The sequence below is a fragment of the Gossypium hirsutum genome, chromosome A01, assembly GCF_007990345.1.
Source record: "Gossypium hirsutum isolate 1008001.06 chromosome A01, Gossypium_hirsutum_v2.1, whole genome shotgun sequence".
In the NCBI taxonomy this organism is placed as follows: domain Eukaryota; kingdom Viridiplantae; phylum Streptophyta; class Magnoliopsida; order Malvales; family Malvaceae; genus Gossypium; species Gossypium hirsutum.
The window spans coordinates 113402640-113409761 of NC_053424.1; the positions used below are offsets into that span (position 1 = coordinate 113402640).

At 40.2% G+C, this 7122-nt stretch overlaps 1 non-coding gene across 1 annotated transcript; it reads left to right on the top strand.

The window, feature by feature from the left end:
* Positions 1-5177: 5177 nt before the first annotated feature.
* Positions 5178-5284, top strand: LOC121206414 (small nucleolar RNA R71). Its single transcript, XR_005901465.1, has one exon. It is a non-coding gene; the product is annotated as a small nucleolar RNA R71 (small nucleolar RNA).
* The last annotated feature ends 1838 nt before the right edge of the window (positions 5285-7122 follow it).

A 7122-nucleotide genomic window follows, 5' to 3' on the forward strand; every position in this document is an offset into this window, starting at 1 on the left:
GAACGAGAAACGGGACAAAAATGGAGAAAATGGGCCAAGGTACGAAATCAACACGGCCTGGACTTCCTCACACGGGCAGACCACATGGCCGTATCAATTTGGCAGATTCGAAGTGCGATTCACACGGGCATGTCCCTGCCGAGCCCAAGTTGAGTCCAATTCAGAAAAGGCTAATTTTGAGGGTTTTTAGGCAATCTAAAGCCTATAAATATGCCCTAAAGGAGGAGAAAAGAGGAGAGGCACGGAGAGGAAGGAAGGGATTACTCGAAGGAAGTCGATTGATCCATCTCAGAAGCCGGAGTCACCATCAAGACTGAAGATCTCCCCTCAATTTCCCTTCAGGAGTTTTGGGTTTTCTTTATGTTTTGTGTTTGTTATTCTTCTAAGATGTTTTCCTTTTTAGTTATGAACTAAATCCCCTAAATACCTAAGGGGAATGAAACCTAAGACGAATCTTGTTATTATATCTGATAAGATTGGAAGAGGATACTCCGGTGGTGGTAAAGGTTCATTAGTCCCTAAGTCCTGTGCCAAAAGAATATTATATCTGATAGTAGCTATGGTCATGGTCGAGCAGGACATGGCAGTCGTGGAGAACCTTTTCTAGTGGAGTTTTTAGTTTCTAAGTGATGATGAGCTTTAGAGCTCTTTATAACTGTGATAAAATCAAGAACTCTTTAGGAAATATAAGGAAGTATAATTACTCGTAATGAAATAGCCAAAGCTATAAATTATTCAATAAAAATTATAGAACCTAAAATTAAAATAATATTAAAGAAAAATAAAATAAAAAGTACTTAAAGAAGATAAATAAAGATAAAAATGGAAATAAAAAATAAAAAGTCTTTAAACATCGTCATCGCCGGATGGTTCGCGAGGTGGTGGTGGCGATGAGATGTGAATATGCTGACAAATCTGATGAAGAGTAGCATCAATGTGATCAAAAAGCTGAAAACACTGCTGCTCAAGTCGAGTAAGGTGCTCAGAGATGTCAGAGTATGAAGTCACCGCATGAACTGGATGATGGATGGGTGGTGGCTGAGACTGTGGATCCTCATTATGTGGACGGACGTTATTAGTAATGTCCTCTGGGTCTTCCTTATCGGTGGACTGGACGTGGCAGTACTGAGGACGGTAGGTTCCACATCGTTTCTCGATCATCCTCATATGTAGCATGCTGGAAATGCCCTGTGGGGACATCTGGCCGATGAGAGTGACAGCGGATGATTGTACCACTGTGTTGAGGAGCCCAAAGTGTCGCATCAATCGAATCACATAGGGCCCGATATAGATGACTCTTCTCTTATGCCGCTCCGTCTAATGGCGGATGGTGAGGGTAATGAAATAGGCAAGGTCGAAGACGTGCCTGTTTGCCATGCTCCACAAGAAATAGGCATCGTAAGTGTTTACGACGTCGGTGCTCTCTCGCCATCCAATCAGAGTATGGGCCAAGATGGCCTGTAGGTATCGCAGGGATGGGGCGAGGGCTGATGCCTTAGAGCGACTAAGATCATAGGTGGCCGAGGCAGGGACGAGGTCCTTCCAGCACTTTGAGGGAGAGTAGTGGATATGGCGATAGAGGGTGTCGAGTTCATTGTCATGCATGAACTCCTCCGTGTATTGCCCTAGTGCAATTCTAAACTCTGGTACGCTCAACTGGCGCACTAGACCACCAAGGCAGAACTGGACCGTTCTAGGATCGTCGAAGTTTGTCATGACGACTTGAAGATGGAAGGTTGAGCAGAGTTCCATTGTGAGCTCGAGGTACGTCGGCTCGATGATCTCAAAGAAGAGCCCTCACGGTTCAGTCGTCAGGATGGCTCGGACTGCGTCAGCCATTTGAATTTGTACAAGTACAGCCCAGTCAATACAGCGGCCCACACCTAGGGGTCGGGCCCATAATATCTAAAAGAGTTCCTCCTGGGGTCCCAAGGGAAACTGGAGGAAAGGGTGACGGATCTCAGCGGTAGGACCCGAAGATAACATTGCTCCTTTCATTTTCTTCGAAGCGGGGACGACGATCTTCTTTCCACGTGAGTAGTATACCTAAAATGGCATGGCAAGACGAAATAAAAATAAAATTACTCTCCAATAATAGCATGGAAAAATACGCATGGTAAAACAAATAGAGATACTTCATAGAAGTCATGTACTAAAAAACAACTATGCTAAAAAAAAAACCCAATAAGATATATCAAGTCATTACTATGAATAGGACTACGAAAATATCTAGTGAATGAATGCATGTGGGTTTGATAAGTATGAAATATGGTGTGGGTAAGCATGAAATCTATGGAAACAAGAAAAATGGATAAATGTAGTAAAATGTATTGACTAACATGGCAAATTTATTAACAAAGAGTATAAGTATTCTATCATTATAACTATGATTAATTACTCAAAATAAAACAAAATATCATGAAATAAGTAAAAGAATGGAGAGAATAGAAGGGAAAAAGTGAACAAACACAAGAGGGAGGAGCTTTGGGTCATCGAAGGTGGTGCTGTGGTTGGCGCATGGGCGTGGCAGTTAGGGCGTATGGAGTTGTAACAATTAGGGTTAGGGATTTTGGGGAAGGGGGTGATGAATAGTAAAGGGTATATATAGATTTTAGGGCACACGGCCGTGGGGCAAGCCCGTGTGCCCTAATTTTTGCCCCTGTGTTTCGCGATTTTTTAAAATTTTGGCGTGTTTAGCATTAGGCCCACGCCCGTGTTCCTTGGGCGTGTGGATGGACACGGCCGTGTTCTGCTTTGTTTGCTTCTCCCATACTCGTGTACGAATGTCCACGCCCATGGTATTTTATCAGTCTTGAGCACGGTTGATGGGCACGGGCTTGTCGTATGCCCATGCTAAATTCTCAGTTTCAACCACGGTTTATAGTTGGTTTGACAGACTCGCCCACGACCACGTCACATGGTCGTGGCAACTTATCGCATCCCGTGTTACGGAAAAATTTTGCCCTATTTTCACACGGTCATATCGCACGGCTGTGTCTCCTCTCGTGGTGTGAGCACGACCTAAGGCACACCTGTATGCCCTGCCATGTAGATTAGAAAACCTGTGTTTCAATGACTCAGTTAGTGATTAAATGTCAAAAACTAAAATTTTAAAGAAGTTATCATCGTTAGTGCTCAGGTTGCTTCTCGAGAAGCACTTATTTATAGTCTAATCTCGACTTACCTTTCTGTTGCATGGTCATGATGGTGCGAGGAGTTTACACTCCTCATCCCTACTATCAATTTTATCAACATAAGGTTTAAGACGAGTACTGTTTACCTTAAAAGTGCCGAACTTGGGATGAATAACCTCGACTGTACCATATGGGAAAATACTGAGTACCGTAAGAAGGATTGTTCCGTTAGGTTCAGAAGTGGCAATACGAGGGTCTGCTGCATTTAGTAGTACTTTGTCTCCAAACTTAGGTTGATTTGGTGAGATATTGAGCTCGTCATGACGTGGTTTTGGTTTATCGTGTGTCCTCGGTTTATGTGTCCGCTATTCATCTAGTTCTTCAATTTGTAGCCTTCATTCTTCATAGATAGATCCTTTGTCGTTATTCGAACATGGCTCAGGTGTGTTCTCTGAAACTATTTCCTACAAAGTAGGTTGCACCACATGGTTAGTTTTAATAGTATGACTTATACAACCACGTTTGATTTTTGATGTGTTATTTAAATTACGAGCTTGAAGGGTGATAGTTTCGTCTCCCACACGAAGTGTGAGTTTACCTGTGCCAACATCAATTATAGTTTTGGCAGTTTCTAAAAAGGGCCTTCCTAAAATTAAAGGCACGTTACTATCCTCTTCTATGTCTAGAACAATGAAATCAACTGGGAATATAAATTTGTCAATTTTAACGAGTACGTCTTCAATAATACCCCTAGGAAATCTAATAGTTTTATCGGCCAATTGAATACTCATCCTAGTTTGTTTGGGTTTCCTAAGACCTAGTTGTTTAAACATTTTATTAGGCATGAGATTGATACTAGCCCCTAAATCAGCCAAAGCATTATTAACATCTAAGCTACCAATTAAATAATGAATCGTAAAACTCCTTGGATCCTTCAATTTGTTGGCCAGCTTATTCTGTAGTATGGCTGACCAAAATGCATTTAATTCCACATGCGACGCCTCATCTAACTTCCGCTTATTTAATAAAAGCTCTTTTAAAAATTTGACTGTGTTCGGCATCTGCGAAAGAGCTTCAATAAACGGTAAGTTAATATGTAATTTCTTTAAAAGTTTAAGGAATTTACCGAATTGTTCATCTGAGTGGTCTTTCCTTGTCGCATTTGGGTATGGTACACATGGTCTGTACTTTTTTCTTACTTGTTTTTGGTCATTGTGGTCCACCTCACCTTTACCTTTACTTACCACAGTTTCTTACCTCGGTTCTGGTTCAGGTGCAACTAACCCTTCCACATCTTGAATGGTAATTACATTGAGCTGCTCCCTTGGGTTAGATTCAATGTTACTCAGCAGGCTACCTTGTGGGCGTTCAGATATCAATTTAGTGAGCTGGCCTATCTGAGTTTCAAGCCCTTGGATTGACGCTTGTTGATTCTTAAGTACTTTCTCGGTATTCTAAAAACGAGTTTCAGGCACAGAGATGAATTTTGTTAGCATCTCCTTAAGGTTTAACTTCTTTTCCTGCTGGTACAGTGGTTGTTGAAAGCCTGGAGGGGGTGGTGGTCTCTGATTTCCTTGGCCTCCCCATGAAAAATTTGGGTGGTTCCTACAACTTACATTGTAAGTGTTACTATAAGGATTATTCTGAGATCGAGGATTATTACCCATGTAATTTAACTGCTCGTTCTCCATGTTGTGGCCATAGGGTGGATATTCTGAATTGCTTGATCCACCTCCACTTACTTCGCATTGTATTACTGGGTGAACCTGTGAAGAACCAAGAAAACCGTCAATTTTTCTATTCAAAATTTCTACATAGTTAGAGAGCATGGTGACCGAATTGACGTTAAAAATGCCGGCTGCTTTCGTCGGCTTTGTCCTCATGACTTGCCACTAATAATGATTCAGTGACATTTCTTCTATGAATTCATAAGCATCCTCAGGTGCATTATTATTGATAGTTCCTTCAGCGGCTGCATCAATCATCTGTCTAGTCGAAGGATTCAGGCTATTGTAAAACATTTGAACCTGGAGCCAGAATGGTAACCCATGGTGAGGGCACCTTCTCAAAAGGTCCTTGTATCTCTCCCATGCATCGTAGAGTGTTTTTAAATCCATCTGTACAAAAGAGGAGATATTATTACGTAATTTGGCTATTTTAGCCAACGAAAAATATTTTAATAAAAAATTTTCGATCATTTGTTCCCAAATAGTGATTGACCCTCATTGTAACGAGTTCAACCACTGTTTAGCTTTGTTCCTTAATGAAAAAGGGAATAACTGAAGGCGAATGACATCATCAGAAATGCCATTGATTTTAAATGTATCGCAAAACTCTAGAAAATTTACCAAGTAGTTGTTTGGATCCTCATCCTACAAACCATCAAACTGAACAAATTGTTGTATCATTTGAATGGTGTTAGGTTTTAGTTCAAAATTATTTGCAGCAACAGTAGGCCTAACTATGCTCGATTCAGTTCCTGTTAAAGAAGGTTTAGCATAATCATAAATAGTACGCGGAGCAGGATTCTGATTTACTGGATCAGCGGCAATCGCAGGAGGTAGCGGATTTTCTTGGTTTTCAGCCATCTCCTCTGTTGTGGTTGAAGTATCGTCCTCTTGCTCTTCCTCTGTGTATCTTAAGCTTCGCCTTATTTCTCTTCAGTTTCTGCAAACTGTGCGATCGATCTCACTATCAAATAGTAATGGTCCCGATAGGTTTCTTCTAGTCATACACTATAAAAACCTGCTAGGAGTGATCAAAATAAAAATTAAAAAAGAAAATAAAAATTCAAATTGCAAATAAAGTAAAATGGCTAAAGTAATAAAAATTGAGTGTTCCTAATATCTTAGTTCCCTGACAACGGTGCTAAAAACTTGATACGTGATATTCGTGACAGGTTTTAAAAATTTATAATTAATCGTTCTTGAAACTAACTATTATCACGATGAAGGCAAGTGTACCTATCGAACAGTAGTATAGCTTTAGGAAGACCAGATTGTCGAACCCAAAGGAACCAAGAGTACTAGTAATTACTTTCTTTTTATTATCTAGCCTAAAAATTAAGGGATTTGTTTCTCTAAACTAATTAACTAAACTAAGAGTGCACAGTGAGAAATTGGGGAAAAGCTTTTGGGAAACCTCGATTGATTAAGACAATACCCAAGGAAAACTCCACCTAGACTTCACTTGTTATTTGACTCTGAATCAGACGATTTATTCATTTGACTTGATCTGTAGAAATCCTTAAGTTATATTATTATCTCTCTCGAGACTAATAACGTCTAACCCTAGGTTGATTAATTGAAATCTCTTTCTAATTAACACCTAGTGTTGCATTAACTCAATCTATGGACTCCCTTATTAGGTTTCACCCTAATCCGGCAAAATCTTGTCACCTATCTCTAGACGTGCAATCAACTCCGCTTAATTATGACAAATTTACTCTTAGACGGGGACTTTTTCTCCTCTGAATAAGCGCATTAACTTGAATCAATATCCTGGGATATTAAAACAAGAATTAAGAACACATAATTAAAAACAAGTCAATTATTTATCATACAATTCAGATAATAATAACAAGATCCATCTTAGGTTTCATTCCCCTTAGGTATTTAGGGGGTTTAGTTCATAATTATAAAAGAGAACATCTCAGAAGAATAATGAATACAAAGCATAAAGAAAACCCAAAACCCCTGAATGGAAATTGAAGGGAGATATTCAGTCTTGACGATGAATCCGGCTTCTAAGATGCATCAATCGGCTTCCCTTGAGTAATTCCTTGCCTCATACTCTTTTTGTGTGTTCTAAGTGCCTCCTCAAGTGTTTAAATAGGCTTTAGAATGCCTAAGAGCCCTCAAAAGTGGCCTTTTCCGAATAGGACTATACTTTGTCTCGACAGTGACACGCCTATGTGACACGCCCGTGTGCGATTGCTCCAGACGTGGTCAAGGCTGTTAAATAGGCATGGGCGTGTAGTCTACCCGTG